Source organism: Anser brachyrhynchus, assembly GCF_964034855.1.
Source record: "Anser brachyrhynchus genome assembly, chromosome: 3".
Lineage (NCBI taxonomy): Eukaryota > Metazoa > Chordata > Aves > Anseriformes > Anatidae > Anser > Anser brachyrhynchus.
The window spans coordinates 2,909,921-2,927,536 of record NC_137696.1 but is presented as its reverse complement, the minus strand read 5'-3'; the positions used below and the strand labels follow the sequence as shown (position 1 = coordinate 2,927,536).

Sequence of the window (17,616 nt, the reverse complement as noted above, 5' to 3'; positions counted from 1 at the left end):
CCTTCAATCTTGGCTTTTATTGCTGTTAACACACCAGTGACTTTATTTCCTTCCTATAAAAATGGCAAGAAAACACCACATGAAGAAACATGGATTATAAGCCAACCAAAACTTGACATATCTTGGTAACACTTTATACTAAGCTGTGCCTTTGTAACTTGCTTCTTATATTTGTGGAACATTTCTTGAAGTGGATTTCCTTGAAACAAAGATATGACGACCCCAGAAGACTGGGATATGAAATCTTAATCTTTCTACTAATAAATTGTCTGCTACAACAATTAATCTTGGGGCAGTCTTATGTCTTGGGCCATATCTGCTTCTACAGTGTGGAAAATATAAAGTATGTCCTGATGTTTGATGATGTTTATTTTTATGATATTTGCCTTAGTGTAAATCTTAATGAAAGGATAATCTTGGGCTGCCTTCATTGCACATCACTTGAAACAGTTTGAAAACATAGTTCTGGGCATGCTAAAAGATTCAGGAATCTGTTGGATTTTGGAGAAGATATGGGGACACGTTGATATTTGCATGAAAAAAAAAAGCTATTACTTGAAGCAAAGGCATCTGAAGATCTTTTACCTACACTTGGTTTCATGAGCTGTGTAATTTTTAGTCTTTACATTGGCTGTTGCAGACAGCAAGCTGTTCTAGCACTGATCTCTCAGTAGCCAGCTACTGTGTGACTTCTGTGCCTCATTTCAACCTGTAGGAAAACCTCTATAAAGAAACTTGTTGTTTGTCTGTCGTTCTTAGATTTTATCTCTATATACTAGAAGTTTGGTGAGCTAGCAGTGAAGGAGTAGGTGGAAACAACAATGTTCAATGCAAAATTTGGTGTAAATATTCCAAATATGTAATATTTATCAAGCATCTGCCGGATCACTCTGAGGAAAGGTGATCAGCATGGAAGGATGATTGCTGTGGGAGAAGATGAGCTGGTTCATCTGGATGGTGTTTCTAATTCTTAGTGTGCTCTCTTTCTGAGGTATTTTGCACTCAGGTGCTTGCACAGTAGGCTGTTTACCTGATGGGTTACTTCCTTTTTTTTTTTTTTTGCTTCTTTGCCTCCCACCTCTCTGTCTCCACTGAGATGTCACGCTTCCTTCTGCAACTTCAAAGTCTGTGCGTTGTGCTCCTCCACATACCAGTGAAAACCTCTCATCACAGTGCCCTCAAATACATTAAATGTGCAAATGGGGAAAGACAGGAAGGTGGAGAAGGGACATGAGAGTCCGTTCTTCTCTCCTTCCCATTCAATCATCATTGGTCTGTCTGCTAGCTGCATAGAAATGCCACCAGGCAAATTCCGTCTCCACATAATGATGCCCTCTTTGAGCAGATATGAACAAGTTTTGCCAAGCTTTCACATCTTTTTAACTAGTTCTTCTGAATTTTTTTGTTGGTTAAGCTAAACCCCATTTATATACAAGAGAATATAAAAATCATAACCTGCTGTGTTTTTTCTTAATGGTCTCTTTACCAATTGTACAGTGACATTAGAAAATCTTGATACTAGGCAATAAGCAGTTGCCAAAAAAGAACTAAGGCTTTTTTTAACCAATTAAATATAGTTCTGTCATTAGTGGTGTTCATCATTCATAGAGGCATTCAATAGCTGACCCAGTTGGTTTGCATTGCAAATTAATTTAATTTTCCATTGATGGGCTCTAAATGTATAACAAGCTATATTATTCATATGTAAATATTCTTTTGATTAAATCCATCTTCATTTGCTAATGCCCTAAAATGCTTTGATGTTTATTCTTCTGCAAGCTTATAGACCAGGATTTCAGTCATGCTCCATTTTTTCAGTGGTTTGTCTGCTTCTACAGAATCTGTTATTTTTCACTCATTAAAAATGACTATTGCAACACTTCCTGCAACTAACTAGGAAAAGTGTTTCCCTGTGCATCAGAATTCATCATCTATTTGATCAAAAATGCTGTTTTGGTGGATTTTTGAGTTAATTGGAACACTTTTTCAAAAACATTTTTTTTTCTAGGTTAAAGCTGAGATGGAGATAAGAGCTGCTGAATTCTGGCAAGAGAGCTTTTTCACGTTCTTAGACACTGTTCCCAAGCCTCTCATTAGTGTGCTGGCAGTTTTATAGCCAGGAGGTAGCCTCCTCCCAAAAGAAAACTGGGAATTCTGTCTGAAATTATAGTGCTAGTTTTATGTCTATAGCTAGTGATTATAAAGACAAACTTTGATGTTAAGCAGTGCAGGTGACCTAGGGGCTAATTGTCATCAGTTCTTAAAAAGTCTTTTAATTTTCTATTATCTTCAGGACCTAATCTTTAAAAATTTGCCTGAAGAATGTGAATGCTCATAAATAGGTTTCCTGATACAGCAATGTTCCTGTAGGCCATGTTACCTACAACCAAGCTGCAGCGTAGATGCCCGTCATATCACTAATGATACAAGGACTGAGCAAATCCATTTTTACCTTCAGCGTCTACTGCCATCTGACCCTCTGTCTCAATCAAGATGACTGGTTCACCTAGGATCTAGTGGCAACCTGCTGCAAACAGACATGTATCTCAGCTATCCATGGCTAAAAGACATGCATGCTTTTGTGTAATAGACCACCAGAAGGCATAAAGGCTAAGAATATAACACTTCTGATCTTAGAAGAAACTCACCCTGATTTACATCCATGTAATGGAGAACAAAATCAGACTCCGAATGTCTTAGGAGACATTATCCAATTAGAGAAAAGGTCAGGTTTGCACATTTACTGTCTATAACAGTATATCTCTTCCTCAGTTACTGTTGGTCAGACCTGTGTGTAAAATGCAAATGAGTGTGTGGGGGAGTGGGAGAGAATGTCATCTCTTGGAGCAAATTTCAGCAAGAATAGCAAGTTTCCTCAGAATATATTCAGAGCAATATTGTCCGTTAGTCACTTACACCTATTGCTTTTCCAGCTGCCTTTCTTTTCTTACTTGCATCTCCTAAACTTCGTTTTTCCTTGTGCATAATTGTTGGAAGGATAACATCAGGCTATCAGTAATGCCTTGCTGAATAGACATTTAATCAGAATTAACCCGTAGTTCCAGAAGAGGAAGCCATGAATGTACCATCTTCTGTCTGAGATGGGCATACCTACGCGGTAATGGATGCAGAGTTAAGAGACAATTACGAAGGCACAAGGAACACACTTTAGAAGTTATTAACTCTCCAAGTCCTCTCTTACAGAGAAACAGGTAGAACAATTTTTCAGATTCCTGAAGACGATTCCTTTCTAGCTCAAGCTCTTCACAGGGAAGAATTGGGTGTAGAGTCCTAGTTGCAAAAAATAAAAAATAAAAAAATAAAAAAAATAGTATTTTAAGTTTTGTGACATGAATTATATTAGTACAACTCAGACTTTAAAAAAAAAAAAAAAAACAAACACTTGTATTTTCTAACTTACTTAAGAGACTGGGGAGAGTAATGGCAAATGAAACTAGCTCTTCCACAGCAGTGTAATTTTGGAGCTGTGACTAGGACTCCTGAGAGAAAAGGCACAAAGCTAGCAGAGTGTCCCCTCTGCTGCTAGCGCTACCCAGCAGCTACATCTGGGTACATCTACAAAACTCCTTTAGGCAGAGCAAGCGTGGGAAATCTCAGTCCCAGGGCCCTGCAAACTCGGCACAAAGCTTCCAGCCTGTTACTAGCAATGGCAAAACAATATCACGGGACTAGTTGGTTGCATACTATGTTGTGAATATCTCCTGCACAAATCAAACAGGCAAGCAGTGAATATCATGCTGCTGTAAAGTTTTTTTGCTCTGAAATCTTTTTAGATGTAATAAGACCAGATTTTTTTTTAGTTCTTTTCTTGTTTGTGATGACTGGCTCTGCTGAACTGGACAATTGTTCAAAAACTATTTTGAGTAACATTTGCTCGTATAAGTGAAAACACCTATGGGAGGGTAATTTTTATTATTTCCACTGTGATTCTATAACCTAGTAGTTTAAATCTGTAAAACATTAATTTTCACTGTGGTGTCATTGTTGATGATTACTCATCTGATCAGCAGGGGTTCCTGAAACAAGCATGTTCTGAAGAAAAATCATTGATCAGAGAAATGAAAGCAGTTTATGTAACACACTCGGCAAGTGCTTATCCAGTATGCGTGGTCTGAGGAGCCGCAGGCAGCTGACAATAGAAGGTGACGTGCGTAGGTGTGGCAGTGTGCGACTGGGCTGGTGGCTTGGGAATTGCGTGCGTTCATACCAGCTTTCTGCATTTGCTGCTGGGTCTCTTCTGAAAAGGCATCTACACTGAAAAGTGTGAGAAGTATTCAAGTTATTCTGACAATTTCGTGTCTGTCACACTTTTTTTTTTTTTTAATTATTGATTGCATACACAAAATAAGGCGTTGACTTTCTTCTTCCTCTCAGTCTGCGGTGTGTTGATATGATCAGGAAAACCTACTGATATCTGCAACATCAGTAGTTAGTAAGATTTCTTTTTTTGTCTTACTACAGGGTTTCAGAAGACTAAATCTGTTATTCTACTGTCCCCCTACTTACATACACTCTAAGAGAAAATATCCCGGTATCAATTCCTGTTAGGAAAAGTGAGCGAGTGAGTACCATAGGCTAGAAAGACCACTTTCATATATATATATATGTGTGTATATATATATATATTTTTTTTTTTTGGCTAACTCTGTACCCTCAGTGACTGATTTTCCTTAGAAAAAGAAGTGACTAGGACTCTAATATTTCTAAGCCTTTCACAGCACTTTCAAAATATTGGGAATGGGGAATGTCAGAAGCTGCCATTTTATTTCTGGGAAATATTCAGCGTTAAACTTCTAAGTTATGTAAGTGTTTTTAAGGAACATTATTCTTACCAAATGCCCTTAAGAGGGCGCTTGTTCACCACCACATTTGTTTTAAGCATCTTCTGTTACAATAGTGAATTTAAAAACAATGTGCTGCTGCACCAGTTTAACATTTGAATGAAACGTTTTTGGGCCAGTTATGGTTACTGACATCAGCAGATGTTAAGTATACAACATTATTGCATTAAGTAGGCTTAATTTGGATAAACATTTAGTCAATTTACAGGAGTGTAATTTACACCTGAAACAGCAGGTTCAAAGTAGTTCCACATCTCATAGAAGAAATAGTTTTTCCTTAGCTGGATTCTGGTTTGGTTTGCATTTTTCTTTGGCTCTACTTTTGCTTTTCTGTCACAGTCATTGGCAGCAGTAAACTTCCATGCTTCATCCTCTGCAGCCATCTTACTATGAGTGAAGCATCACGTATCTGTAGGTGCAGATATGTGGTTATAGTAGGATACAGAACAAAATCAGATAACAAAAATGAGGCTATCAAATGCTTATATTTTTAAGCCAACTGAAAAGGCATTATGTTCTATTTTCTTAGAATCTTTCTGATTAAAAAGTCATTTCATAAAGTGCTTGTTTCTAATGGTCATTGCAGCTTGACGGATGTGCCAGTGGCATTATTCTGTCATGTTTACAGCATCTTCATTTTCAGTTTTGCTAAATTAGCTAAGGAATATTTTTATGCTAAGGAATGTTTATTCATCTTGATGCTCTTCACGTAAAGGACAGCTGCTAGGATATGGTAGGGGAATCTTGCTCAGCAGAGAGCAACCTGCTGCCTATGGACAATGCTGGACACTTCAATATTAGCTCTTACCCCTTTAACATAGTGTAAAGCAGTACTGCATAGATGGGATGTGACAAATCTCCCTACGCTGGATTACTTATGTATGAATCTGACTCCAGCTTCATAATCCCTCCCATCTTTGTAGTTTCTGTAGCTGTCTGCTGGGAGTGTGAAACCCGAATGCCTGAAAGAAGGCAAACTCCAGAATATGAATTTAGAAAGAAAGGGTTGGCTGTGTGTATTAATGCAAAGCTGTAGGGAATTGATCTCTGCTTTATCTGTATCGCTTCTAAATTAATGCTTTTTTACAAATAAAATAATATTTGCCCATAGATCTGTTAGTCTAGAGCTCTGTCGTGGCTCAGTGCTTAATGTCACACAGCATTGGAAAATGAAAGTGGTTGGGGAAAACTTGGCATCAGTGTAACTGGATTATGGCACGTAACACTAGCTGTGATTTCAAAATAAGTCCATACGTAATATTCCTATCACATCAGTGAACACAAAGTTCACATGTAGCATTGTCTGCCTGTCTGGAATGAAAGGAGGGCTGTTCTCCCCCTGCATCCCCTTCAGATTTGACATTTTTGGTGAACTTGAAACGGTTACAGAGCACTTCCTCATATTGTTTAACTGGAGACAGCTAAACTCTATCAACAGAGCTGAGCTTTTCCCTGCCAGTTTAAGATCTGACCCTCTGCTTCAATTTTAAACCTCTCGTTTTCCATCGATAATTAATTCCTTTCATATGAACCTGAAGGAGTCAGAACAGCAGCTTATGCATAAACATGAAGGTTATGTATAGGCCACAGAGTAAATAACCAGATAATCACCTTGCAGATTTAGTTTGCAACAACACGAAGTCTTCTAGTGATAGATAACCAAACTTTGTTAATTTATAAAGGCATCGCTGGCTATTTTTTTGAAATGTGCTGAATGGGTGGGCTCCCGTAAAACCTTGTGGTCATGCAGTTTTACAAGCAAAGGCAGAGCTCTGTTACTTCTAGGCTGCAATGGAAGTGGATTGTTAATACTTCTCCAGAAGTGAAATTCAGTCGGTACATTTGTTTCTTCATCACAGACGTCTGTGTGGTATTCTTCAGCTGAAACCAGCTAATTTATTCCAGTGCTGTATAGCAGGGATCTGTCTCCAAGGCTTTGTAATTGCTTTCCATTTCTTGTTAGCCTTTGTTTAATATTCATCTAGACAGAGACTGCAGATACTGAGAAGCACATATCTCTAGCGTAACGTTTAATTTTCTTATCACTATACGGGGTATAGATTCTGATACTGGAATAAGATGATCTTTTAGGAGATTAAGAAATATTACTTTGCCCCTATATCACCAGGTAAAGCTGACTCTCATGAAATAAGCACTACCTCTCATGTCTGAGGTTAATTGAGGAAGACATTTAATTACTTTTCCATAAACCTGCAGGACTTCTGTGCCTTTTTTAAGCCCTTGATCAGTTTATTGCTACAAAATAATTCAAAGCTGATGAGAGCATTTTTTATTAAAATGAAAGTATCTGTTTTAATATATAAAACAAACTTTATTGCATCTTTTTTAACTTGGTAAAGAGAGGCTCCTAGGGGTTTAAAAGCATATGGAAATGTTTTGATGGGTTTATATTTTAGAAGAGTTGATTCTGGAGTTTCAGCACTAAGCAACTTCTCCTGTCCTTGTCTGTGTTTTGTTCTTAGTGCTGGGGAGACCTTTTGTCTTCTGGGTGACCTACAGGTGGCACTGGGTGAAATGATAATGTAGTAGGGACTTGGTGAACGATTGTGACAGAGCTGCTCCCTTCCTGCTACAGGGAACATTAGGAATTTGGAAAACTACCAGATTCCAGGTTTAGGAAATCAGCTTAGGAAACCATGGGTTTACTTGGTGCACTGACACCACCTGTTTACAGCAGAGAAATTCATTTGCTGGCTAAGTGATTGTCATGGGGAATGTTTAAAGCCACTGCCCATGTGCCACAGCAGGAAAGTACAAATTAAAACCTGTTTCCAAGGGTGGCAGTGGGGACCCCTTGCCCTGGGGGGCTCAGAGCCACTGTCCTGAGACCTTCTTCTCAACTGTTTAGTGGATTTCGCTGTTCTCACTGCTGACATTGGAATTTCCTGTGTTGCTCTCAGGGCAGGTTTAGGGGGACTGTTTCAACCAAAAGGACCCTGCAGTTCACAAGTGCAATCCCTTCTAAAGGGAGAATAGGCTGGCTGTATTGTAGGGTCTCACAGTCAGTACAAAATAGTCCAGGCAGTGATTCTCCTGAAAAAAAACTGTCATAATTACCATTACCAAGCATGAACTCCCATCACAACTCTAACTGCTGTTAGACTATTTTCTATTTTAGCTGCATGTGTCGTTAAAAAGGCATAACCGACACCTTCTTAAGCAGGCTGACTGAAACCAGTGTCTGAGCCTGACCTTCCGGATCTCATGTTGCGTGTCTTGCATGAGAGCTACTTCACTCGTACAAGAGGTTGTCTGCAAAACTCTGGAGTAATACACATTTCAGCTTATGCAGGTTTGCTTTTTGAAGATTGTTTATGGTGAAGAGTTTAGCAATACAGAGCGTAAGTAAATAACGTAATGATACTAATAATGGAGTTGCTCAGACATTGATTACAGCTTCATTAAGCAAGATTACTCACTGTGATCTCTGCACTACAAATTAGGTTTTGATAATTTGACCTATTCTCTATTTTAATTTAGTGAATTAGAAAAATAAATTGCCAGAGCAGAACACTTATAAAAGAAAAATATTTTTCTAACACTTTGTAAAATATTTATTTAAAATGATAAAAATTACCCTCACGTCTCTGGTTTATTCATCACAGACAAGCTCATGTAAACTATTTTTAAAGGGGAATATTTTTATATTAAAAGCCCCAGGAGCATTGCTTATTTCTTTTCTTTCACTTTAAATTCCCAAGTGATAAGAGATCTTTCCAAATAACAGTTCTTTTTTAATGAAATACTTAACAAGTAATGCTTTAATGCAATAATTTTTTTTGCCAATTTTTATTCTATGAATGTCAGATTTTTGCAACACAGTCTAGTAGTCAGCTCTGGAGTCATTTCTGAGGAGCTCTGTGCTTTTTAGAGATCTGTTTGCACACAGAATCGAAGATGCCAGATCTTCTGTAACAGCAAATGCAGTTTTAAAGTGGAATTTGCCAGCATGTGATACATTAACCTCAGAATGAATGAAGGGCTTTTGCTTTAAACATAGACCAAAACGTGAACGATGTATTCCTAGTTTCTAAACTTTTGTCGCCTGCAACGTAATCCAGAAGAGTGACCCAAAAGTTGACATCAGCTAAACAGTGCAGAATCACAGCAGTAACTGCTGTGCTTCTACTAAAACAGATGGAATGAAGGTTGTGTCCATCCTCCGTGAGATTCTGTGCATAGGTGGTGTGAAGGAATGAGTTATAAGCATCAGGCTTTGTTACGGTAACTGGACAAGCACTCTCCAGGGCTCACTTTACAAAATATGCTTTTTGTTTATTTGTTTTTGCAAACGCTGGAGCTGATTTTTGAAGTGCCTCTGAGAAAACTTCATTAGAGTTGGAAAACTCCATTTTTGGTGTTATCCAAGTGTCAGCTTCTCTAGTGTAGTTCAGCTTCTTAAGGAGTTCATCTGAATAAGGTATTTTGACATGAGTCTGAAAGGTTTACTGGAATTGTCTTTACAATAAGTTAAAACATGTTGGTTAACAGCTACCATTAACTCTGAAGAGGGTTGCTTAAAATGGATCTTGATTCATGGAAGACTATTGTACCATTTAGAACTTCTGTAATTCTCTCAAGTTACAGTCTTAATTTTAGGCTTCTTTAGCGCTCGTGCTAGATCATATCCATTCTCTGTCCTCCTTTCTCATAATAAAGGAAATCTTTGGGATTGTGACAACAAAAATTTATATAGGATTCTTTTCCTTCCAAATGGGATACACATTTCTTAATATTAAACTATGAATCCAGTTCATGTTTAATTGTTGTGTAGACAAAACTATCAATCTTCAATTATATAATTGACTATATTATTATGAAATTTTAGAGTTATAGGGAGAAAATATGGCACAAGGTAGGAATTCAATCCTGAATCTCAGTTTTTTTTTTTTCCCATTCCTCCCAACCCTGCTTATTAAATACATGGCCTTCAATAACTTGTAGAAATTTAACTTATTTTTGTTATGCTTAGTTAGACTTGTTTTAACATAGCTCTCTGCTGCTAATTGTCTTTCCAGAAAGCAGCCAAAAACACCATATTGTCTCAGTGAGAGTAGATTCATAGTGTCAGTCAAATGCCCCCACTCTGAGCTGGTCTTTATTTATAGTATATATCTGTTTTTCCATTGTATCAGCTCTCAGTATGTCAGCTGAGTATCAAATTGCTGAATTAATAGAAAAACTGTAGTAAAAAATACTAGCACAAAGGTGATAAACACCTCCACACAAATTACCCTCAGCACTAATCACTTAGGCTTTGTGAGAAACAGCACACTGAAATGTTCCTGAAATAATCGTACTCTGCCTTCAGCTTTTTAAAAATAGCCCCCCAAACATGCATAAACATCAGATGCTGTGAAACAGACCTCCCCTGCTAACTGTTTGTATTCTAATTAACAGATCTATGCAGTTAAGTCACTTGAATGCCTGTTAGTATTATGTGTATTGTTTATAAATGCGTGTTGTCAGATGTATTGATAAACCTTTTTCTCAGATTATCAGCACTTCTTTTTTTCATCTGCTATGACAGAAGTGGAAGTTTGCATTATTATTACTGTTAGATTTGTTACAACAGACTGAGCTGTAAGGTTCCAGGGCAAATACATCACTTAACGATGACTGGCGGTGTGCCTGCTCTACAGACACCAGAACAGGGAATCCTTGAGCAGGTTCACTGATCTTTTTCACAGCTGCAATCCTCTGAACATGCAAACCAGAGTGATGGTCTTTATCGTTCCTCTTCCCTCTTGCAGAAGTACATTTCACAAGAACTGAGCAACTCGGCATGCCTGAAGCATATGGATGGGGTCCATGCATGGTGGCTAAAGGATGAATGAAAGATGCTTGAGTCTCCCTTCCTTGGGCTTGGCATGGGCAACCAGGCAAAGCTGGCTTCCTGCGTTACACCAGCAACGGTGACTTTTCTTCTAGAGAATGTCTGAGCCAGAGGCATGGTAGCAAGAGCGATGGAGTCAGCATCATCTCAGCACTGGTGGTTTTTCACCATAGTTATGTTTACAGTGCCTTTTATCTGCCCTGCATGTTATGGGAGGTTCCTTTTGTTTAGGCCCACAGGCTACAATTGGAGTTTGCCCAAGTTTTGAGCTTTTCCTTGCAAGAAACAAGTTGAAATTCTTACATTGTCTGTCATCTCTGAGTACTTTGCGGTTGATTTCAAGATCAAGTTCTGCAAGATATGAACTGAAAAACCTAGTCTGCACTGACAAGTAGTTTATATGACCTTTCATATTTAGAACAGATTTATGTTAACCATGACCATCTCTGTCTCCCAGAATCTCTGATTTACATAAAAACTTTTTCTTCCTTCTCTTTTAAGCCAAGTTCATACTTACTCAAGACCATTTTTTCTGAGTTTTTCAACCTTATGCTGCATGTAGTCGTGTGGTGAGATGTCTATTTATACATTTCTGTGTGTAATAGGATTCTTCAGCTTAACCTCTGTACTGTGACAAATCTGGCCCTTGTGCTTAGTCTCCTCAATGTCGCTAAGTTCAAATCTGATCAGCTAATGGGTGGTTTGATGCATGCAGTGGTGCAGAAGATTTCAGTTATTGAAGTTAAGCCAAACTAGCACAAAAAGCATTATTAACGACTTCTGAGTCCTTCACATCAGTCTGTAATAGGCTGCCTGAAGTCACCTTGTTCTCCCAGAAGACGTGAGCCAAGACCTGTTCCTTTCTCGTATTCTCCAGTAGTAGAATGGGCTGAAGGTTGCAAACCTAGCCCAGGTGTGCTGTTCTCAGAACCGTACTGTGGGGGCCGTGGATGTGAGGTGCCCAAAACTCCTGTAGCATGCTCATCACTCATTCCTTTGCTGTCAGGAGGTGGCTGTCAGTCTCTTTTGCGATGCTGACATCCACCTCCCGGGAACCAGTGTCACACTGCTCAACCTCCTCCCCTCATGCCTTGTCACTGAACAGCCATCCCGGTAAAGGCTTTCAATCACTGTCAGTCAGGCTTGGATTCAGAGGTGAAAGCCTCTGCTCTCTTGATTTATTTATATAACAGCAGCAGCAGGGATGAAATGAGGACCTGCTCTTCCATTTGCCTTTCTCACAGCTTCTTGCAGCTCAGCAGCAGTTGATGGGATATGGACTAACCGTTCTCATCCCAGCTCCTCCCTGGGGCAGTGCCTCAGGGGCTGCTCTTCCTGTGCTGCTGCTGCAGCCAGCCATAACAGCAGCGAGTCCCTGACATGCCCAACAAGTGATGTCTTCCCCCATTCAAAACTGACGTAAGGAGCTGTCAAGAAGAAGCCACTTTGCAGCATTCTGTTATATGAATCTGCATTTTATCAGTCCAGCAAAACTACAGGACTCAGTCTTTGAAAGGCACCGAGTAGTGTTTGTTTACCTGTTTGCCTCTGTGCGGACACACAGATGCCCATTTACCAAAGGCAAGAGACATCCCCTGTAACAACTCAACTGGACAAAAGTAGCATTGTTCTCCTCTGTCACCTGAAAATCCATACTGGGAGAATAAGCTACTGTTAACCCATGTTGTTCTGTGTAGCTGCCAGAACCAGAGACCAGACACAGAGTATGTATTTCTTTACTTGAGCTCTAGGCTAATGTCTATCAAAAGATATTCTTTATTTTTAGGTAATGTAATGGATTGCATGAGCTCTCTCACATCATTCTTTTTAGCTTGCATTATTTAGAAGTGCTGAATTAGTAGGAATATCCCTACAAAACCATTTATTTTGATTAAGTTTTTAAGTTGATGTATTTCTGTCAGTAAAATGTACATTTTTTTTAACTTGTTTTCTAGAAGTGGCTACACCAGCCCACCAACAGCCTGTATTTGACTGTCACATAACAGGACCTACCTCTAAGAACTGAAATGATGCAAATGCTTTGCTTACGAGCTAATCAGAACTGCAGCAGACAATGTTTAAAAATGACATTTATTATGACGTTTTGCTAAACAGCAGATGTGTTTTTGCTCAAGCATGTAAATGTCAAGGAGCAGAGCACCTAGCAACGAGTTTGCAAGATATTTTCAGCATGCAGAGAAGGTTCATGGAGCCAGTTGGCAGACATACATTCTTCAGTGCTCAATAACCATCCCAGCTCTAGCCCCAGGTAGCTAAGCTGTCTTCCCTACCTTTTGTTTAATTAGCAGTCCACCTAGGAAATATTACCGCAGCATGATAGAAGAGGTATGCTTCTACAAGATATTTTCTAGCTAGCCCAGGTCTCTGAAACCACTGTACAGACCTTCTATGGAGGGAGGGTGGTGGGTTAACAACCTTTCAATATTAAATCCTCATATCATAAGACGAATGAAAGTTTGGTGGCGGTCTGGTCCATTCTTCTCTCCACATGCAGGATCCATGTCCATCATGACAAGAGTTTCTTTCCATTGTTCCACACACACACACAAAAATTATAAAATACAACAAAATTTTCCTGCAATAGACATCCTGTGTTTTCTCTGAGCAATCAGTCAGAAGAATTGCTGCCCTTTTTGGTAGGGAGACTTGTGCTTCTTTTCTTAACTAGCCTGAATTTTCCTTTGTGTAGATTTAAGCCTGAACATTTTGTCCTATATTCATTGTGGGCATGGAGAGCACAGAAGGCTGCAAGAACTGCTGTTGTGGTCCAGAGCAAAGGTCTGTTTAACACAGCAATCTGACTCCAACAGCAGTCACAGCAAGGTGCCTGAGAAGGAGTAAGAAAAGGATAAGCATACGTGATGCTGTCATCATACAAAAGCATGGCCAGATCCATTTTGGCTCACAGGATTTTCTGAGACAGTTGTGGTTTCTTTATTTTGTAAATTGCAGTGGATTGTTCTTCCAAGTTCTCAGTTTGATTCTTTCTCTTATTGTGACTGATTTTTGATATTTGAATGCTTTTACATCTCATGTCCTTCTTCAGATGACTCTTCTGCAGACTCAACATAATTTCTTCTTCTCTAATAGGTCATATCTTCTAGACTTCTTATCATTTTCTAATTGACCTATGCCTTTTTTTAATGACACTGGCCATATTACAGCAGCCCAGCCTTCATCCATGCTGAATATATACCTTCTTTATGTTCCACTTGTTTCTTATTGCTCTCATTATTAACATGCTGTGTTTTCTGGGAAGCATGGTCTGTTATGGAAAGCCTAATTGGAATTTTTGGCTGTGATCTAAACAGAATCTGTGATTTGCTTTTGAAGAAGCTTCTGTTCTAATTAAACTAAATGGACACAAAGGCATTCACTCCTCAGATGACTAGGTTTGAAATCTGTAACCATGGAGAATATTTATACATCTCCCTCTGCATCTGAGACCCATTCTCACAGAGGTTGTCAGCGACCCTGATAAAGCTGGCAGTAGCCTTAACTTATGCTTTAAATGACCTTTCCTTTTGGACTAGGCAGAAGGTTTTCCTTGGCCACAAATTCCAGCCTGCCCCTGCAGGTTTGAAATTGATATTGTTCCTTCTTTTGTTTCAAAAAAAGAAAAAAATAATAATAAAAATTAAAAAGCTTGTTCTTTCCAACCCTGCTGTAAAGTAAGTGGAGTGCTCTCTATAAGTGGCATGTCCAGCACAGAAGTATCACTGTATGAGTACGTTGCAATGCACTTAGTGTTGTGGCTAAGACAGTAAGAAGGAGGCAATCTATGATAATCCAGCTCCCCTTCACTTTTTTTTAATATATCATAGAATCATAGAATCATAGAATATCCTGAGTTGGAAGGGACCCTTAAGGATCATCAAGTCCAACTCTTGACACCGCACAGGTCTACCCAAAAGTTCAGACCATGTGACTAAGTGCACTAAATATTTCTTTGTGTTGGACCTCATGGCCGCAGCTCCCTCACGAGGGGAGCGGAGGGGCAGGCGCTGAGCTCTGCTCTCTGGGGACAGCGACAGGACCCGAGGGAACGGCATGGGGCTGGGACAGGGGAGGGTCGGGCTGGGGGTTAGGGAAAGGTTCTGCCCCCAGAGGTGGTCAGGCACTGGGACAGGCCCCTCAGGGAAGAGGTCACGGCACCAAGCTGACAGAGTTCAAGAAGCATTTGGACAATGCTCTCAGACATAAGGTCTGATTTTGGGGTGGTCCTGTGTGGAGCCAGGAGTTGGGCTCGATGATTCTTGTGGGTCCCTTCCAACTCAGGATACTCTAGGATTCTAGATACACTTGAGTTATCTGAGGGCTTAAGTTGCAAATCATACTTGTTCGTGGACAGTAGCCAAGAACAGATTTCAAGGGGAAATTCAAATGACTGCAGCATCATTTGAAGAAATGTCTAGCTGATCCCAAGGGAGCACAAATATGCTTTGGACTTCTTCCCCTTTCACTGAGGGAGCTCTGCAGGAGTAGCAACACAAAAGTCGGTGGCTGTCAGTGGTGCAGTGATGGGAAGGACGCAGTGACATAGACCATGCACAACAGAAAATGGGCTCAGGTCTGGATGTCATGGAGTGCTCTGTCTTTGTCCTTGAGAATATGTGAGATGTGAATGAGTCAGTAGGATTACTCTGATCTCTGAGTGTTTTTCAGGACTGGGACAGAGTGTTCAGCATCTCAAAGGGCAGGGACCTTGCTGAATATCTGTGTGACAGAGGAAGCTTTGCCTCTGAGAGGAATGCAGTGATGTGAAAGCAGGAGGATCCAGGTGTCCTTGTTCCAAGTGGATGCATAATTTAGTCATTTGTTGTCTGCTGCTTTTTCAACAGCTGGATGGTATAATGTGATATTTTTGTTTAGAGCTGTGTACAGATTGTCCAGTCACATGTATCTGAGAGGGATTTTTAAAGAAAGATTGCATCTATGGAAGAAAAACCACACTGCTTCCTTTTCAATTCCCTTCATACCCCTGCCCAAATGAAATCAGCTGTCAGAAAGCTCTGACTTGATACCAGTTCAAAAAGGTCCCATTTAAAAAACATTGGCATTGTTCTGAATGCTGACAAAATCTTGCTCCTCAGCAAGCTGCAGCATTTTCCTTCACTGTTGCAAATCATTTAGTAGAAAGGAGGGTGATAAATTTGACAGTTTTGTGGGTCCTGGTCCTCAGTAAGTATTCTATCCTGGCTCTTACAGCCATACCAGCAGCTGAGAGTCTGTCCCAGACATTAAAAACTCTATATCACTGCTCCTTTCAATCCAAATCTTATTAGCTTTCATTTGCAGAGAGGTTGCCCTGACATGGCAAAGATCATGAGCTGTATTTTTCAGATGCTGTTACTGCACAGCAGCTGAGTTGGCCAATGTATCTTTAATTTCCTTTTGGCATCCAGCCTGAGAGAACACGCAATGAGCAATTTCCTCAAACATAGTATCAGTAGGAAATTCATCTTGTCCTGAGCCTGCTACGTGATCTAAACAGAGGACAGTATGATTCTCAGCTTTGATACTCTCAAACAGAAATGGGAGTATATAATCAGCCTCAGTGCTTGGATGGCTGTCCTTCCCCAGGGGCCATTTCAAGTGATACCACTGATTCCTTATCCTGACATTTTCTTAGAATTTCTTTATAATGTAGCTATCAGTAGGTTGTTTACAAAGTACTATATAGTCTACTAAAATTGTGCAAATAATTTATTTCATGTTAAGGACAGAGAGTTTAGAAAACAGAGCAAAAACGGGGAGGATGGAATTTTGAGGTCTTTAGAGTCAGCTCCTCCATTATTAATTGACATCCTTAGTTTCTAGTTTCTAGTCTTGATCTTTATAAAGTCACATCTATTTTTTCTCAACATTTACTTTGACTGTCACTAATTCATTTGTTTATTTTTTAATCTGACTCTTCTTACCTTTATCTCTCTCTGTCTTCCCACTTCCTAGACTGTTCAAAGATCAGGTAGTTCAAAACCAACCCTCACTCTCAATTCTTCGCACAGTTCTTTTTTCGAGTGATGGAGAGCTGCATACATGTTAATTGGAAAGCTGCATACACATTAATTGATGCTTTGGATAGGTTTTTAAGATTTCTCAAGTTAAGATTGTTGTACAACCTCTCATTGCAGCTGTGTCATGTTTATAGTTCCAACAGCATTTTTGGCCAATACTTCTCACTGCTGTGCAGCCATTCTCTGAAGTCAAATATAGGGTTTGCATTACTCTAAGAGGCTTGCAGTAATTGCTACCACAGTTCAGCTGCTGTTCTCACTTCCTTCATTCCTTTCCCTTCAGGTTGGATCTTTGGGGCTGAGACTTGCTGTCCACGTGAATCCTCAAACCGTATGTGTGAGGGACAGGAACATGAGTTGTTATGAAAAAATAAAAATAAAAAAAAATTATAAGTTGCTTTGCTGGTTTCATCTACTTCTGTTTTAATGATAAATAGGTGCTCAATACATCAGTCTCAGTCCACCACTGAATTAAAATTGAGTTTTCCTTGAGTAATTTTATAGGGGCTTGTAAAATGAAACATCATCACACAGTGTATAAATGTGTGCTTATAGCAACTGTAAATGTCTTGTCTTAATTTTTTGTCAATGTGTTTCTTTTGACCCAGAATTCAAGGTGGAGCAGGCAACTAACTTTTGTTCTCTTTCTTCCGTCATAATAGAGACTAAGGTTTTGACTTTTTGATTTACTGTTTTCCTCTTTACCTACCATCAGGCCAGTTTTACCTGAGTAGGTTGGCAGTCCTTTCCTTGTTGTGTATGTATGATTTTGGAAATGGCTCCTGCTATTTTGGGAGTTGTTAATGGTTGTGTTTCTTCCAAAGAGGGCATGAACTCAGTGAGAGAGCAGACAGGGCTT

The 17,616-nt window shown here is 39.5% G+C and overlaps 1 long non-coding RNA gene across 1 annotated transcript in view; it reads left to right on the top strand.

The window, feature by feature from the left end:
* Window positions 1-13,522, top strand: part of LOC308192994 — a 61,964-nt gene extending 48,442 nt beyond the window's left edge. The window contains exon 3 of the long non-coding RNA XR_013949282.1: window positions 10,637-13,522. This is a non-coding gene — a long non-coding RNA (uncharacterized lncRNA). The remainder of the gene's footprint in view (window positions 1-10,636) is intronic.
* Window positions 13,523-17,616: the final 4,094 nt, after the last annotated feature.